This window comes from Paramisgurnus dabryanus, chromosome 15 (genome assembly GCF_030506205.2).
Source record: "Paramisgurnus dabryanus chromosome 15, PD_genome_1.1, whole genome shotgun sequence".
Lineage (NCBI taxonomy): Eukaryota > Metazoa > Chordata > Actinopteri > Cypriniformes > Cobitidae > Paramisgurnus > Paramisgurnus dabryanus.
Genome location: NC_133351.1, coordinates 10,116,650 through 10,135,258, shown reverse-complemented (window position 1 = coordinate 10,135,258; position 18,609 = coordinate 10,116,650). Strand labels below are relative to the sequence as shown.

At 36.9% G+C, this 18,609-nt stretch overlaps 1 long non-coding RNA gene across 1 annotated transcript in view; it reads left to right on the top strand.

Moving 5' to 3' along the window:
* The first annotated feature begins 10,027 nt into the window (after positions 1 to 10,027).
* LOC135733085 (uncharacterized) overlaps positions 10,028 to 18,609 on the top strand; it is a 76,729-nt gene continuing 68,147 nt past the window's right edge. Inside the window, exons 1-3 of the long non-coding RNA XR_010526886.1 lie at positions 10,028 to 10,092; positions 10,312 to 10,347; positions 10,793 to 10,861. This is a non-coding gene — a long non-coding RNA (uncharacterized lncRNA). The remainder of the gene's footprint in view (positions 10,093 to 10,311; positions 10,348 to 10,792; positions 10,862 to 18,609) is intronic.

Genomic DNA, 18,609 nt, shown 5'->3' with positions numbered 1-18,609 from the left:
AACCGAACCCAACCTTGCACCTAACCCCAACGTCACAGGGGTCAAGGCAAATCCTGCAAGAATGAATGTGGTCTTATGAGTTAATACAAATTAGCCAACTAGTAAAATATGTAAGAATTCTCGTGAAATAGCTTGTTGCTATAAATTATAAAAATAAAGTTGAAATAACTAAGCTAAGCTTAACTAAGCTAATTCAACTATATTTTTTATAATTTATAGTCGATATACAGTACTTCTCAGCTATTGAGTTTACTACTTATTAAGTAAGCCAGCTACTCAACTTTAAAGGTAGATAAGTTACTACTGTATACCTGTTTTTTTTGTGCTGGTTTGCTCCACAGGTTAAAGTTCTGAAGATTATTATAACCTGTCTCTCTTCTCCCAAAGTAATTTCCTGTAAAATGATCAAGGAGTTGTGCAGATCGAATGAGGAGCCAATCACAAGGGAATAATCCCTCTCTCTCCTGCCAATCTCAAACTTTTAAACACCTCATTTGGTGTCGAGGGGAATTTTAAACAGCTAACTGGTTGTTTCCATTTGAGACCGACATATAGAGGGATTTATGGCCTCTCTCAGAAGATTAATTCTCTCGCTTTCATACACTCTCTCGAATGCATCACTCTCGGTTACGTGCCTTTGGATGACCCTTACACGTCTCAGTTGTTTCTCATAGACAGTGATAAAATTAAGCAGGGTGAAATTGTCATGTTTTTGTTTCATTTGCCACATTTAATGTCAAACGCTATTGGTTCTCACTTATCTCTTGTCCAATCGCAGCACATCGTTTATCATTTAGTGCATTTTCTCTCTTTCTCTCGTCTGCTGACAGCGTGTACATGCAAGAGTCCACTTAAGATATACTGTCATATCTCATGTTGTGTCGGTTTTTACCAACCTCTGGTGGCGTCTCAAATATGTTTCTGCCTAACAAGTCCCTAATGTGAAGTCTTTACAGCGCTCCTCAGCTTCACCGAGTCTGCTGTTAGAGAAAAGCCGAAATGCAAGAGTTTGTCAGAGTACACGAACGCGCTTGTTATTATTTGTAAAGCTCTACTCCTCGCATTACCCAAGGTTCCATGAGTTTTTCATAAAAATGTCTACCAAGATCTCTCTAAAGGTCCAATATAAATTTGCTCACTGACTTTTCTTTAGCCTTCCTACGCCTCCGATGATATGATTGTTGACTCATAATAACTATTCAGAGTTTTCCTATTGTAATGTACGCAGTGACCCACTGGGGCCAAGAGGGCCAGGTTTCCATGACAACTCTTGGCCTTTTATGGAAACTCCATAAATTGGTAATACTGCCCGGAAGAGGCCCCGTTCTTACTTTACCCAAGACATATTGGGATTCTCCACAGTGTGTAATGTGAGTTCCCAAGGGTTCAGATTATAGTACGGTCAGCATTAAGAGTTGGCCGATTCGAAACTAGCAGCGTCCTTCACCTCCGCAGTTTAGCCTGCCGAAGAAATCCACCGGGATTTCTCCCACATTAACGGCCAACAATGCGTCAGTAACAGAATGAATCAAAGCGGCTGCTGTTTATTCCCATCGGTGCGGCCTTCTCTCACATTGACATGCGTAAGTGAAGCTGGCTTATCCAGGGATGATTAGATGGCTTCAAGGATGAGTTCCCCCCGGGTGGCCCACTGCAGCGGAGACTGGGGTGGTGTTATAATTTGTGTCCTACGTCCCCTGTGCAGGTAATGGAAGCTGTCTGTGTCTAATTGAAGAGATAAGGACGTCACTTCTCACAGGGCAATTAGTTTGCCCCATCACTCGAAAACAGCTTGAATAGGATAAAAGTCAAACTGCTCCCCTGACGGTTCGGTCCAAATGGATTCGGCCTTAGCGCTTACTCATTAATTCAACACGTTCTGCAAGCTCTTTATTCCAGTTATTCATTATCTTATGCATGTGCTCTTGCCTTTTTGAGGAAACACAACTTTACTACTTCTTTTTTGAAGTGGTAAGCTTTTGCATCTTGTGAATTTGTCACTTGTCCTCCACAAACAGATGTTTTCAGTGTCGCTTACGTGAAAGGAGATTGATGTGATTCTGGCCTGCAGGTGGCAGCGGTGCCGTTGCTTTCCTGTTTCACTTTGCCGACGTATGGAGGAGGTGGATTTGATTGGTGAGGAAATCACCCTGAAACGTCAGACGCACTTTGAAACCACAGGCCATATATTAAAAATGGATGCGCTAGACTTTCATTAGGTTTGTATACATTTTCTCTTTTTGAGGTCTTGGTAAACATTGAGGAGTGATTCTGCACAAATTAATGTTACAAAGTAAAATGCATTTGTATTGGATGACTGGGATAAATAAACAGATCCCTGCATGTCCTAAAATGTGCCAAAGTATTTCCTTCCTGCACAGGCCTGAAATTCAAACACCATGGATGCTTGAAGTTGATGTTGGGTCAAGCAGCCTAGAAAGATTTTATGCATTTTTGGTGCTGATTTTTATTTTTATTTGATTACTAAGTATCAGCAGTTTACTGTACTATTTAATGTCTAATTGTAATTCTTAAATAAAGTAGTTGGCAGTAACCTTTAAAAGCCATATTGATAAAGCACCACTTTAAAGGCATAGTTCACCCAAAAATGAAAATAATGTCATTAATGACTCATCCTCATGTCGTTCCAAACTCGTAAGACCTCCGTTCATCTTCGCAATACAGTTTAAGATGTTTTATATTTAGTCTGAGAGCTTGTTGACCCTTCATTGAAAATCTACGTACGGTATACTGTCCATGTCCAGAAAGATAATAAAAACATCATCAAAGTAGTCCATGTGACATCAGTGGGTCAGTTAGAATGTGTTGAAGCATTGAAAATACATTTTGGTCCAAAAATAACAAACATTACGACTTTATTCAGTATTGTCTTCTCTTCTGCGTCTGTTGTGAAGCGCATGCGCAAGACTAAAGTCACGTGACGCGGATGACGTGTTTTCCTCAGACATGTTTGCAAAGTTTTTTTTTCCAGACTTACAGCGTGTGTCTCCCTCAGACTGTAAATGAAGCCCGGGCGCACAAAAAAAAACAGCTGGGGCGCACCAGTTAACACGTCAGCCGCGTCATACTGCAGTCATGTGACTTTAGTCTCGCGCATATGCTTCACAACAGACGCGGAAGAGAAGACAATGCTGAATAAAGTCGTAATTTTTATAACCTTTCTGGACATGGACAGTATACAGTACGTAGATTTTCAATGAAGGGTCAACAAGCTCTCGGACTAAATCTAAAACATCTTAAACTGTGTTCCGAAGATGAACGGAGGTCTTACAAGTTTGGAACGACATGAGGGTGAGTCATTAATGTCATTATTTTCATTTTTGGGTGAACTATCCCTTTAAAGTGAATGTTTTTAATTTGTGTCCTTTTCCTTGCCACAGAGAGAGAGAGAGAAGTTGACCCTAAGTTTGGCCTCCACAAGAGAAGTATGGAGTTGCTCCAGGTACATCTCAAAATATTGCGATCATTATCTCAAGCGTGACAGGTTTCTGGAAAACAGCCCCTGATAAGCATTTACATTGGCCCAGTGAAGCGCTGTTAATGTTAGTGTACATCCTGCTTTTCGCTCCTCCTGACAAATTCAAAGAGGAGCGTTTTTGTTTCCACAAGGGCCGCTCCACCTGCTCTCCCTGGCAACGGGAAAACCATAGAAACCAGCCTTATGGCTTAAACACTCGGCTCTGTACTGTTTCACAACTCGATTAGAACAGGAAGTACAATATTTTCAATAGAGATCGTCATGACCCCATTCTGTCTGGATTTTCATAATTGTAATATCACACCAGTCTACCTCTATTCAGAAACATTTTTAATATGTTTGATTCACTTCACTTTGGCTTTGAATATTGTACAAATGGAGATAAATGAGTCGTTTTTTTTTAGGAGTATCTGCAACCTAAAATGAATATTTGCAGATGTGCTTGTGATCTTAAAGTTCAAGGTATTTATTTCTAGCTCATGTTTTCTTAACTTTTTTTGGGTTTCTGCAGTTGGCCTGATTTGGACTCTCCCACATATATTCTATTGTAGCCTGATACATTATTTATCATGTCTATACATCCTATACATAGGGACCTTTATTTTTTAAAGTGGAATCCAAACCCCAAGTTGTATAGTGTAAGCTCATCACTTTACTCTTTGCTTGTTCACTGCAGATGTATGAAATCTACCACTACCAATGGAGTTTCAATACTTGGAAAAAAATCCAGAAAGAGAAATTGTCTAATCTGTTCTGTCACTTTCAGATGTTTACGGTTCCAGCTCGCTCTTAGCGTGGAAATCAAATATCATGTTAGGGTCATTGATGGCTTTCGGGGGGCACTCTGTTCTAATTGAGTCTCTGCTACGAATGAGAGCATGAAATTCACATTCAAAACAAACATGGATTTCTTTGTCCGCTACCTGCCTGATGGCCATACCTGGGGACTGCAGATCTGACATGCTTCAGATTACTAACCCATGGCTAAGTCTCCGTGAGCATGAGGGTCTGCTATTGATCTGAAGAACTTTCTAGAAATCTAGAAGTCTTTTTCTTGTTCACTTTTCCCATCTCTCATATACCATATTTCTTCTTATGCAGTATATTTACATTTAGGCATTCAGCAGACGCTTTTCAGCTTTTGCCTACCAGTTCACGAAAAGGAATTAATGTTAAGGCTTTTTTCCAAAACTCAAAAATTATTTTAAGCAATATTTTGTTGGGCACTAAGAATTACTACTAATTAGTAACTTGGTAACTTCTAATGATACTCCAACAATCCCTGATGCCTGGCCAAGTAATAAAGGCAAAAAAAAAAAAAAAAACATATCCTTACGCAGTAGCAGCAGTTGAATACTTGGACAATGTTATAATTTTATATTGTTTTTTAATGCAGTTGTGTTGTGTAATTTCAAGAGTTTATAAACTTTATTGTCAGCCAAACTTTTATTAAAAGTGTTTATTTTCATCCATCTCAAAGTTTTTATGAGTAGTATTTTAGTTATTGTTATTATTACTTAATATTGGACCTTCATCTGGGGTCTCATTTATAAAACTGTGCCTAAGATCCTTGCTTAAAGTCTACGTGCGCCCAAAAGCCAAAAATGGCGTATGCCAAAAAATATTAAGACTTATAAAACAAAGCAATGTTCCCTTTATAGATCACCTGCAAGTGTACATGAATCATCCTCAGATCCCACCGTGCGTGCCCATACCCCCGTCAAGTTTGTTTTTTACAGATCAGTGCTTCCCAATCCTGGTCCTTGAAGACCCCCTCCCAGAAAGTTTTAGATGTCTCCTTATTTAACATATCTGATTTAACTAATCACATGTTTACAATTTTGGAAGGAGGCTGATAAGTTGAATCAGGCGTGTTAAATAAGGAGACATCTAAAACTTTCTGGGAGGGGGGCCTCGAGGACCAGGATTGGGAAGCAGTGTTATAGATCCCAACCTTTGCGCGGGAACTGGATTACACACGTTTCCAGCCCCGTTTTGTGCGTATGCATGCTTTATAAATGAGACCCCTGATCATTTTCTTTTATTGTTACATAAATTGTATCTGTCTACTTACCATACGTTGCCATAGCATAACATACTATACGTCCCCTTAATTTAACATAGGCTACTATACGTTGACATAACGTAACACAACATACTTTGCCCTAACGTAGCTAGCCATAAGTTGCCGTAATGTAGCACACCATATCATTTAATAAAGCAGTAACATTACTGTATATGTATATGTATATATTTTATTTGTATGTATATATAGTAATCACACTACTTGTTACAAGGGTAAGTAATTTTATTACAGGAACTAGTTCTAGTAATATTAGTTATTTTACAAGTAACTAGTAATATTAGTAACAGCTGGCAGATATATTGGGACTACCATGAAACATGTAGACAGTAATACAATACACAAGAAAAAGTTGATGATGGGAAAGAGGAGAATAGAAAATCAAAAGGAAAATAATATCATTACATGCCTTAGAATTGGACACTCTAAACGTAATAGTAAATTATATAGAATTAAAAAAACCTAACTAGGGAGTGTATACACTGTAATAAACAAGAGACTGTTGTTAAACATACTTCTACAATGTATAAAATACAATAATGAGAGATATCACCTGTTGCAGGATGAACCGATGGATGGATGCTAAAAGTGACACAGAAGCCACTGATGTGAGGAAGATAGTGATTTATTGTGTTCTTTACCAAACTGCAAAACATCCAGCAAAACATGGTGTAAATAGAAAGTGAGAAAAAGCTAGTGATGGGAGCTGTCGAAGCACTGATTGTTCGACACTAGGGGGAGTTGATCAAAAAGTGAAACGGTGCAGTCTAATATGGTTAAGTGAACTCGGATCAGTTTTATTATGCAAGTATATAAAACATTCATTCTTCTGACCGACAACACTACCATTTTGTTTATTTTTTTTTTATAGACAGATTTAATGACAAACTTGCATAATTAATAGAGTGTTAATGATCTGTTTGCCCAAAATAAATCTAAATACGCAGAACACACTTTTACATAATGGATTTAAGTTAAATAATTTTTTTTCTAAAAACATGTTTTAAAAAAATCTTCCAATTATTGTGTAACACGTGTAAATAGTTTTGATTAAGATCTTGTTGCTACCAGCAGGTGTCGCCATATTTAGGTGTTTCGACAGCGAATCATTTTTCAATTGATTCGAAGCTTTGTAAAGCTTTCTTTGCTCCCGCACTAAAAATGTCAAAAGGAAAAATAAACTATGCAATATTTACAGGTACTGATGGTCCTTTTCGAAGCACTGTTTCATGAGGCTTCGAAACATTTACGAATCTTTTGTTTCGAATCATTGGTTCGGAGCTTGTTTTTTAAACTGGCCAAAGTCACGTGATTTTAGCAAACGAGGCTTCATTACGTCAAAACTGTTTCGAAACGTTTCGAAAATCCGATGGTTCACCACTAGGGGGAGTTGATCACATGACCAGTGTCTAATAAGTTTAGGTGAACTCGGCTCAGTTTTATTATGAAAGTTTATAAAACATTTATCCTTATGACTAATAACACTGCCATGTTGTCTACTTTTTGTTTATACACAGATTTTATGACAAAAATGTGCATAATTAAAAGGGTAGTTAGTTTTATTCATTTGTTTGCCCTACATAAAACTAAAAACACATAATACACTTTTAACTATGTCTTAATTAAGTTAAATATTTTTTTAAACATATTTTAATAAAAATCTTGCTATTATTTTGTAAAAAAGTGTAAAATGTGTGGACAGATCTGCTTTTACACTGTTTTGACCAGCAGGGGTCGCCAGCGTGTGTGGGTTTCGAACTGCTTCGAAAAACTGAATCAATTTTCGAAGCAATTGGTTCAATTGATTCGAAGCTTCGAAAAGCTTCGTTTCTCCCATCACTATTTACAGGATGTTCAGCTAAATCCAAAGGTCTAACTAGCACCTGTGCCAAAACTCCAACTTCAACAACCCACTGAGTGTCATTTGGAGCCATTTTATATTCTAGGCTCCGCCCCTGGATTATACCATGTTGGAGGTATGTTGCTTTTGGTACATACAACATTAAAACATAATAAAACAAATCAAATGCAAATTAATAAAAATAAATTAGAACACAACTAGTCCAACTCACAATGCAACACATAACCATATAAACAACAAACAATTTGATTTTTATAGTTCTGGAGGTCGTGACCTGGATGATGTCACATCCAAGATGGCTGCCAGTGTGGTATAAAAGTCCCAGGTTTTGTATTAAACAGGTTTGATTCTCCAAAACAGAAACTGGTGAGTGTATGTAATCTCTTCTCTGTTGTTGTATTTCAATTAAATGATGGTAGGTAGTTGAAAGAAACATACGTCTGTGTTATTTTAGTGATGGGAGAATTGCTTCACAAATTGATTCAGTTTTTCGAAGCGTTCGAAACACCATAAACGCTGGCGACATCTGCTGGTCAAGATAGTGTAAAAGCAGCAAGATCTCTCCAAACATTTTACACGTTTTACAAAATAATAGCAAGATTGTTCTAAAAATATGTTTTTAAAGAAAAATAAAGTATTTAATTTAATTAGGACATAATTAAACGTGTATTCTGTGTTTTTAGTTTTATTTATGGCAAACACATTATTAAAACCAACTCTCTTTTTAATTTTGCACATTTTTGTCATTAAATCTGTCTATAAACAAAAAGTAGACAAATTGGAAGTATTATTAGTCAGATGGATGAATGTTTTATGAACTTTTATGAAAAAAAAAACTGACCCGAGTTCACCTACACTGGTAATTTGTGATCAACTCCCCCTAGTAGTGAATTGTCGGATTTTGGAAATGTTTCGAAACAGTTATGACGTAATGAAGCCTCGTTTGCTAAAATCACGTGACTTTGGCCAGTTTGAAACAAGCTCCGAACCAATGATTCGCAACAAAAGATTCGTAAAAGTTTCGAATCATTAAAAGTCTTTATTGTGTTTTTATAAGTGTTTATTGGCGGCTGTCATGACCAGATTTGTGAAGGGATGTTACAGTAGGTTTTGATATTATCTTGTTTTAGTTTATCTGTTGCTGGAGTTGCACTTATTTAAGAATGACAACATTTGAAAAGCATTTTAATTTAAACAACCATGATTTCTATTTTTGTTTTTCATTTGTATTGCTTCTGTATTGTTGTCAGTAAGTGTACATCCGTGCAATCATAGTATAATTTTATACAAGTTGTTGGAGTATGTACACGTAAGGGATAATGTAGAGGCAGCCGGTAGTTATTGGGAAATAAGCCCCGACAGTGTGATACAAGACCCTCCGCTTCGCTTATTATTTCCCAATAACTACCGGCTGCCTCTACATTATCCCGCTTATTACACGGCTACTTGCCACATAAGAAAACAAACTGGACATGAATATGAATTTGAAACATTTTATTGGCATATTTGTTTTAAATTAACATTTTTATCCTTCCGCGAAACTTTGCACAGATGCATAAAATGATCGTAATACCTTATTAAGATCCTCTGCTTCATACTTGTCTGTCTCCATTTTGTTCTCTTTAACCAGTCTTTGAGAAGTTTTAAAGCCCATTCTGTATTTTTTTGTGTGTTGGCTTCGTAGCTGTCATGCTCTATTTTGTCAAGTTCAGTCTCAGTAAGCTGTCTGTGTCTTGTCGTGGTTGTCGAGTGTTTGTCACAAGATGGCGCCAAACAGACAGTAATCTTTATTGATCTTTATTGGCGCGGAGCGATTTTACTCGTGCAAGTAGTCCGGCTATGCGTTATTATTTTGGAGCGGTTATTATTTGAAAAGAACGAACCTGCAAATGTCTCAACTGACCAATCAGAATCAAGCATTCCAGAGAGCCGTGTAATAAATATGGATATAATGTGGTTTCATAGATTCGTTATTTTAATGGCCTTCTTGTACAAATAATTTTTGCCATACCCTAGGTTTTCGTGAACACCGCCACTGCATGAGAGTAATGTGTTTGTATATGGGTGTAATATATGTGTTTGTGTCTCTACACTCGAGTAGTTGTGTAGTTAAGTTAACTGTTCAAACTAGGGCTGTAACGATTAATCGTGCAAATGCGCATTTTCTCAATGAATGAATTTGAATGAATTCCGGTGAAATCTCGGCACATCCCAAAAGCCAGGGGGTGCCCTTGTGCAGAAACTCCCTTTGTGCCACAGAAGAAGTAACATTACGAACGCTATTCCAGGAAATTTCTATAAGGATATTTATATTTCTGTTCTTAAAATTGTTTCAGGTATTTTCATGATAATAAAGAATATTTTGAATGTTTTTGTTTGACTCAGACTCATAATAATTTGAGATTGATAAGGACTTCCTACTGACCAAAACACCATAGCACACACACAAGCTGTGCATCGATTTAAAATCGATTTCAGACAGGCATTTTTAATGGGACACGCGATTAATCGTTACAGCCTAACAAACACATTGGAGTTTTTATTTGAAGGATTGACATAATTTATTCGAATTTCATTTTATTTACAGGTGGTCATTCAACACAAACCATGGAGGATTTGCATGTTCTTCAAACAGTAAAACAAAAGGAGGTACAGTAAACTGCCATGACCTATGTAGAAATCAGTTAAACCATCTATATCAATTGTAGTTTTGTTCTAATTTGTCATATTTTGTGTATTTGGTATAATACAATGTGTTCGCGTGGTTAAGGGTTAAAAACACATTATTTCCCACATACCGTACATTTAGCTCCAGATTTCACTCTTTTCCTGAAACGCACATATTTGTTCTCTTTATTTAATCAACAGGTGGGCTGTCACATATTGTCCAGGAGGAAAGAACAGGTATGCCAACACAAATACTGTGAATGTAGTACAATTTTAAGTAGATTTTTATAAACACATGAACGGGTTATGGAAATTATGTCACCTTTTAATAATTCAGCAAGCATAAAAGTTTTGGATGCAAGATATTGTTTGTTTGATTTCAAATAATTTGGTCCTCCCTCCATTATGTGGATGCATAAATACTTGTCATTGTTATAGCATTTAATCGCAAAATTGAACTGTGAAATGATCCAAAACTAATATGTCCCATGTAATTTTCCACAAAGGAAAAGTTTATTCAGAGCCCACTAGAACACAAAATACGACCAAAGCAAAGGCAATGAAACAATGACGGCTTTCCCCTAAAGGATGTCCTTGTTTTTTTTTTGTCTTAATGTGTAAAATTTACCAGAACTGGTTGCAAAAGATAAGATCAAATTTCTTGTTTTACTTTTTTCAACAGTAGATGCACAACTTAACACTTTGGAGGGCAATATCAACACCACAGGACCCCTAAATCTTCAAACATGAGGTATAGGTGTTAATGTTTTAAAAGTTTTAGATCTGAATGTGTACAACTACAAAGTAGATTTTTGCTCCGTTACAGGGTAAGACAAACACAATCCTGTAAATTATAGAAATTGAAGTTATGAACCAAAGAATAAACCTATTTGACTAATTCTAGTCCAATAGACTCACTTTACAACAAAAGGTATACAACATATCTGCAAAATATAGATGTCTTTTGAATTGGCCACAGAGATTTCCAATGCTGTTCTTTGGTCAGCAGCTAGTAAATACAATCCCTATAGTTAGGTTGTAATTGATTTGTTGCAGGTGTAATTTTATTAAATATTTATTTTATTTAACTACATACAATTACTTATATCCAGTTAACATATTGTAATGAGATGAGTGGCATGGCTATACATACTTTCATCATTTTACGCATTTCATCATCTCGTCTTCTATCCTTTTTTTTTCTATCTGGTATGTGGGGCCTCATTTATAAAGCATGCATAAGCACAGATTTGATTGTAAAGTGTCTCTACGCAAAAATTCACATTAAAATCCAAATTTTTAAAATTGTCTTTGATGTAGAAAAGTGCTCAGCGACATTTTTTTTGGAAATATAAGCCATATTTGCTGCTCGAAAAGGGTTTAAACATTGACAAGCGCTCTTTTTTTATGTCTATGACATTAATTAGGCATCATTTAAAAGTGAAGATCTGAAACTGCTCAGTTGCGCACAAGTTCAAGATCATTTGCGATTTATAGATTTCCCATCTGAAAGAAAGGTATACGTGCGTTTTCTGTATGTATGTACGTTCGTTCTATGAATCACACGTACACATTTTCGATAAATGATCGTAAGATCAAATGTAGGGTTTCTGCAATGTCTATTGACCTGTCCCTTTTCGCTGTTCTGAGTGAGATGTGATGTGTGTTGACTTAATGCGGGCCCCATCGATAATTCACATCACTAAAACATCATTTATAATAGTGAAACAGTGACAAGGACCTTTAATTTGCAAAATATACACTGTTATTTAACTGCGTCACATGCACTGCATTGAATTTTAGTATAGTCAAGGCTGTAAAGGATCCATCTATGGATCCTGGGTTTTAGGCGAAAGAAAGGCCACATTTAGAGGCTGCAGGTGAAATAATAGCCTTTGAATTGGGACAGCCATCGTCACGGCCCGGTGACTTCATTGGCCTTCAAATATGGCCTTGGAAGGCTGCAGCCCCTGAATTGGGATGCACCCGTCAACTTCTCTTCCCGTGGTCTTCTTTATTTTTATTTATTGGCGGGTAACACCAATATCAGGGTGCATCATCACCACCTGTTGTGTTGGAGTGCTTTCCTTGTGGTCGTAGAAAGAAATGGGTAAATGCGTTAACGCTTTCTTGCAAGATAATCTTCAGTATCGCCAGATCATCTTGTCAGCACAATTCTGGCAATGCAAATACAACTCAGACTTTAAATGTTGACTGGATATATATATATATATAAAAATAAAATAATATTTTAATGTTTGGAAAACGGGTTGAATAATAACTTGAGCAATGACGTAACAATCACTTAACAACACGGGGCACTTTGTGAATATTTGTTAAATAAGTATATGAATATTTGAATTATACATTTCCTGCTTTTTTTACAATGAGTCTTCCATAGACGTATAAAGGATGTCAGTTTTTACTTATATATGCCGCTGGACCATTGTTTGCTGGGTCGTATAGCATAATGTTTTAGTTTGACTGTGAAGGCCGTTTTCTGCATTATTATTAGCTTTTGGGAAATTTGTGAGCCAGACCAGACCATGACAGTCACAGGGAGGTTGTTGTGAGAAGTCTGTGCAAACAGAAGATTCAGTCACCTTTGAATCTGTTGTCATTTGTGTTTGTTAACATTCTGCTGCTGTGCCCGGCTGTGTCTTCAGTGAAAGAGCAGTCTAGACACCGCATGCTGAGTTACTTCTGCCCTCGAGGGTTGCAGCAAAAGCCACTTTGGTGTCGTAGTCACAGACGTTTGCTGAAATGTGATCATAGATTTAACTGATCACATTATTTATATTTTGACAAAGCTTGTAACCGCTTAAAATCCATCATTTGAGACTTTTTGCCAAAAAGCTTGACCATGGTGTGCTACAGTAAATTACCAGCAACATTTTGCTGGCATAATGTGAGAGAAACTGAAAGTTGTGCACCCTACAAAAAAGTACCAAAGAAAAAAACATTGGAAGCTGTTGGTGTGAATTCAGGTTAGACTGTATTTGCTAGTGTTAAACCATGGTTATTTTATTTAAAGGAACGCCCATGCTCTTTTCTGCACTTAAACCAAAACCTTTGCCATTCCCAAAGCCTTCGAAAGCATTTGACATATCTTTTCTTCTATATCTATGTTTTAAATTGGGCTGGAATTTTCCAAATGTTTCACTGCATCCTCACAGTTTTCAGTTAAACTGGCTCATAATGTGTCTGCAGGGGGGCTCACAACCTCTAACTAGCATAAACCTAAATTTGGACTTTTGGGTCCACAGTATTCGGTTTTGGCATTTAATGTTTTACTAGGTTATTAACAACAAATTTCAATGAAGTAACGCTTTAATTTACTCACCTTCAGGCCATCCAAAATGTAGTTGACATTGTATCTTCTGTACATATCAGTCCTCAAGGATTCATTTAATGCAAGTTTGAGGGTTCAAAAAACAGGCAACACAAAAGTAATCCACAGCTCCTGATTTAATAGCGTTCTCTTGGTAAACAAATTGTTCAATATGTGCAAAAACCGGAATGTTATTTACCAACAAATCTGTGCCACATTTTTATTCTTACAGTGCATAAAGTAACCAGTTAATGCTTTGAATGTTATGTAGCATTCTTTGCATTGATTTAAAAAGACATATTGACCTATTCGTGATTATCAGTCACATGACCTTTTGTGTCATCCGCTTTTTTCAGTTGCCTGTCACCATCTTGAGTACCTACTGAGTACTGCCTATAGTTAGCTTGCTACGATTTTTAGCATATTATCCCCGACATATCTTATTTTCTTGTTTTTAGTTTGTATATTCTATGCATTAGATTCATATGATGCATTAACATATCATGTCATAGAAAAATGTGACATAATCATCTCCACTGTTATTTTTATAATCAAAAACAGCTTAAATGAAACAAAAACTGTAAATATCTAATGAGCATAACAATACAAACTTACTTTATCCGAGGCGAGCGCAGCTCCACAGTGCGGTGCAACTCTGCGTGTGTAAGCGCAGATTTGCGCAGAAGTACATTTTACTGACGTAAGTTAAATCCTTGTAATCATTTCATGATTGGTTGCTACCCCCAACAATCAAAACTTTGCTGGATAGGCAATGGCTGGCTTCATTTTGACTTCATCTAGTCAAAAGCAAGGGTGCGCAAAATGACACCTCGCTTACACAATGTGCGCTTCCAGGACGTTTTACATTTTCAAACCTTATCTGATTGGACGAAACAGAAAAATTAGGAGGAATATTCATCGGAACACTCTAACGAAACAAGATGAGATGCATTTTCAGTGATAAGAATTGATATTTGATAGAAAATAAACATGATCGAACATGCCAACCGCAAGCACGCATGTAAACAAAGGAGGATCTTGTGGGATTTTCCCCTATTTTTCATTGTTTTGGATTAAAATATGGGATGGATTTTGAAGAGTGGACCCTTACGTTGCAATGTACGCTGAAGTTTTTTGGATTTGAGCAAAATGATCGGAACCATATGCATTTCATTTAATCTATTTCAATCCAGTGTATTGATGGCAAAAACAAGCTCAAAACATAAATATTAAGTGTTTTAGCTTTCAAATAATGCAAAGTTTATGATGGTTGATTGAATATTTGATATAAAACACAAAGTACAGAAACACATAGACTGACATATCAATCTTGCCGAATCAGGTACTCAAAATGACTGCAGACAAGTTTGCGATGTGAGTGATCAGTTGTGACATCATAATCATGAATACTGTTCTTTATGGAGAACTTTGTGTTCCAATGAATGGAAGTGGATTATGTTGTCCCCCTTACAAACGTCCAGGTCATTCCTACTCTTCAGTAGATGCATCATGAACCATTCCCTGTTCTTGGATTAATTATCCGTTTCCTTTTTAAACAGCTAGTTAAGCTGTTTGCAGAGACCATTAATTATTTTCGTGAGTTTAACTCCCAACAAGCTGTTTCTCTACCGGGAGCGTGAGCCTAACCTGTCTAACAGCTCTGCCTTATGGTTGACCAGTAACCTGTAAAGGTCAATTGAATTACCTGCGTCTTGCTGGCCAGGTGGTGTTTACTATTGTGGTGCCAGCTGAACAATTACAAATCCATGGGTTTTTAAAACCACAAAGTTTGCCTTGTAGTTTTCGGAAATCATCTTAAGTGAAAAAATCGTCTGTGCACGTGTCTGTGCTTGCGCTTGGCAAAAGTGGAGACAAGTCTTGACTTTATTCATCTATTGATATTAACAAAAATTTAAATCATTTGCAGTAAGTTACTATGCAAGGGCAGATCTACAAGGACAGGCCATCTATAATTAAACAAACATAGTGAGATGAAGTGTCCAATAACAGACCCTAAATATTCATGCGCCATTTCATAACCTTTTATTTCCTGCCACAATTTTAAATATAACCTCTTGGTGGAAACACAAAAAAGCAGATGTCGGTTTTATATCCCCAGGATAAATTAATATCTTTAAACGTAGCATGATCATAAGCATTTACGTACTTAAATGTAGAGAATGCATAGCAGCTTCTTAATGCGAACAAATTCAAGTACTTATCCATTTGCATTTGCATCTCACTGCTCAGACAAATGTCATTGGCTCATGGGAGATCCCTTTAATGTAAATAATAACCATTTGACCACATACTGTATCATGCATTACCCCAATTGCTTAAATATGACTTTATATAGGCTTTTTCCAATTAGCATTGTGCTTATGACCAAACAGCCTGTTAAAGTGTGGCCCATTATCTAGTAGTTTAGATATTGATGTCACAAATAAATCCCAACACGTCAGTTAAACTCTGAGTTTGTGTGGGAGCTAAGTAGACTACATGTCACAGCTCATAATGAAGAAAGATTTCAGATAGAAAGTGAACTGAAATGGTTGAAAAAACAACAGTAGATTGTAGAAAAAGAGCAGTTGAAGAGAACAATCTGTATTATGCGTAATTGAGGACAATTATTAGCATCAAAACGAACACCTCAATCATTTTTTACTGAGCTATTAATTCTCCCTCAGAACTGGACACATTGAAGGACAACTCTGAGGATATCGTACACCGGAAGTGCATATTAAATAACGCAAGCGTAGTCAGATAGCGTCTACTTGAAAATGCAAAATATACATTAGCAGCCAATGTTTATTGTTAATGATTTGGGACAAATATGACGTTATTTAATGTTAAACTATGTGAATGGCGCGAAAGGGATTTGAGCAACTTCCTGAATCGTAGCTGGGCGACGCGGGCAGGTGCCATCTAGTCTCAGCCACAGACGTCTGGCTACAGACTGTTGGCTAAACGTCTGATGTTTTTCGTACACTTTTCTGGAAACCCTGTGAGAATGTCGAAGTTGTCTTTGACTGGTTGAAATAAACCGGATTTCCAGGAGACACGAGTGTCGCGATTAGTTTCGGTCCCTAGAAAATAAAGCTCTGACATTCCCTTGAGGAAAAGAATCAGTCGTGTTCACATGGATAATAATGACCAGTTATCATGAGCAGCTAAACATTGGATTCTCAAAAATATAATATAATAAAGTTTGCGGCATAGACTCTATAGTTTATTTAGATGCTATTTGGTTGGCTGTTTATTTCAATAACTGACTTGTTGCCAGCCGGCTTGTTATTGTGGGGAGTCCGAAACGTGACGCTAGACGAAACAAACTGTGATTGGTTGTTTGACATGTCGGTCAAACAGCTCGTGGGCGGGCTTTGTCCAGAAAAAGCAGCGAAAAACACCAGACCTTCAGTATTGTTCCTTCAGTATTGTAATAATAAATATCAGTATTGAAGGTCTGGCTACGCAAGACTAGGTGCCACGTGTTGATGCCGGTGTGTGTATACTCATAGAAAACAATGTGTCGTCATCAGAGAAAGATTGCCACAATTAGATAAAAGTACATTTTCGGAATTGGTTTATATGCGCACACAAATCTTTTGAAAAAAAAAAAGATCCACACAGATTAATTGTTTATATTGAACACTGCAATGTTCAATATTCATACAGGAGATTATTTGTGAATGTGAATTAGGATTATCACAATATCACCGCTATTGACAATGACGTGATATATAAAAGTGATTACAGATATAGTGTATGCACTGCGCAAGGGTTCATACCAGTTTCTGAAAGTTTTTTTCGATTACGGGTCCAACTGACGTTTCAGGGTTTTTCTATACGTATTACTTCTTTATATGGGCACTTCCCCCGGAAAACCCCGCCCACCCGTCAATCAGTGGGAGACGCTTGAACTTGCAAACATCTTATCACGCAACACAGCTTTGTTTAATTTCAAAACTCAACAATGGCTTAAAAGAAGTGTGTTTTTGGATGTAAGGAGAAGAAAGCCAGCCATATGGAAACAATGGATATAGTTTATTATCCGGGGTAGCAGCAGAGTTTTATTATCCGGGGTAGCAGCGGAGTTTTGCGTGTGTGTTTGATGCGCTGGATTTTCTCAACCGGGTCATGAGTTGTATGCGGTAAGTAAGACTTCTGTCTTATGTTGGAAATAGGCGCGTGCATATTAAATAAATGACACGAACATGGAGTGAATCATAAGTTATAAGTGTTGTATAGTGTTGCATGACTCGTACTCGCTCCTCCCACGGTAGTAACTCCTCCTTCTTCATTTTTTCGTACGTTATCGGAAAAATTCTGTAAAGCTAATATTTATTTTATAAATCTGATTAAACTAAAGACTCTTCGGACATATAAAGGATGTAATACTACTCTATAGGTACTCCAGATTAACATCAGGAATGCAAAAACAGCTTTAACATTTAGCCTTACATTCACAAACTCCCTCTTTTCCTTCCTACACTTATTTTTTTGAGTGTGATTTATTGACCAAAAAGAGAAAACACAAAATAAACAATATAAATACATTTTAATATATCACAATATTATTGTTATAGTCAGTACTTTTGGCCACAGTATTAATGTAGTGAAAATCTGATATTGCAACATTGTTTTTTTGGTAAACCATTACTTGCACATTCCTAATGCACATTCCCATTTAAAGGATAATTCCGGTATTTAACACTTTGAGTCTCATTTCTGGTTTGTTTTGGATGAACTACAGTGATGGACACAGAAATTTTGACAATGGGTCGTGTCTTGACTTTTTGACTCGTTTAGAAGCGTCTCTTGACAGCTTCAGAATGGAAGTCAATGACCATGCACAAACATGTCATTAAAACAACACTTAACGTTCATTTTCAAAACTGTACTACTCACCGAGTGGTTCGTGGTGTTCGTTGATGATTAAAAATAAATATATTGGCGCAATTTATGATTTCAATCCGTGTTATTTGCTATAGTGGAACTATTTTTTCAGATACCTCACAACCGCGTATATACTTCCGCTCTATATTTGAGTCTGAAGCGTTAGCACACTCCTGACCACTTGATGGCGACAACCACAACAGCCATACAAGTACGAGCTCAACTTCAAACCTAAAGCTGGTCACTGAGCCATCAAATATGTAGGGCTGTTC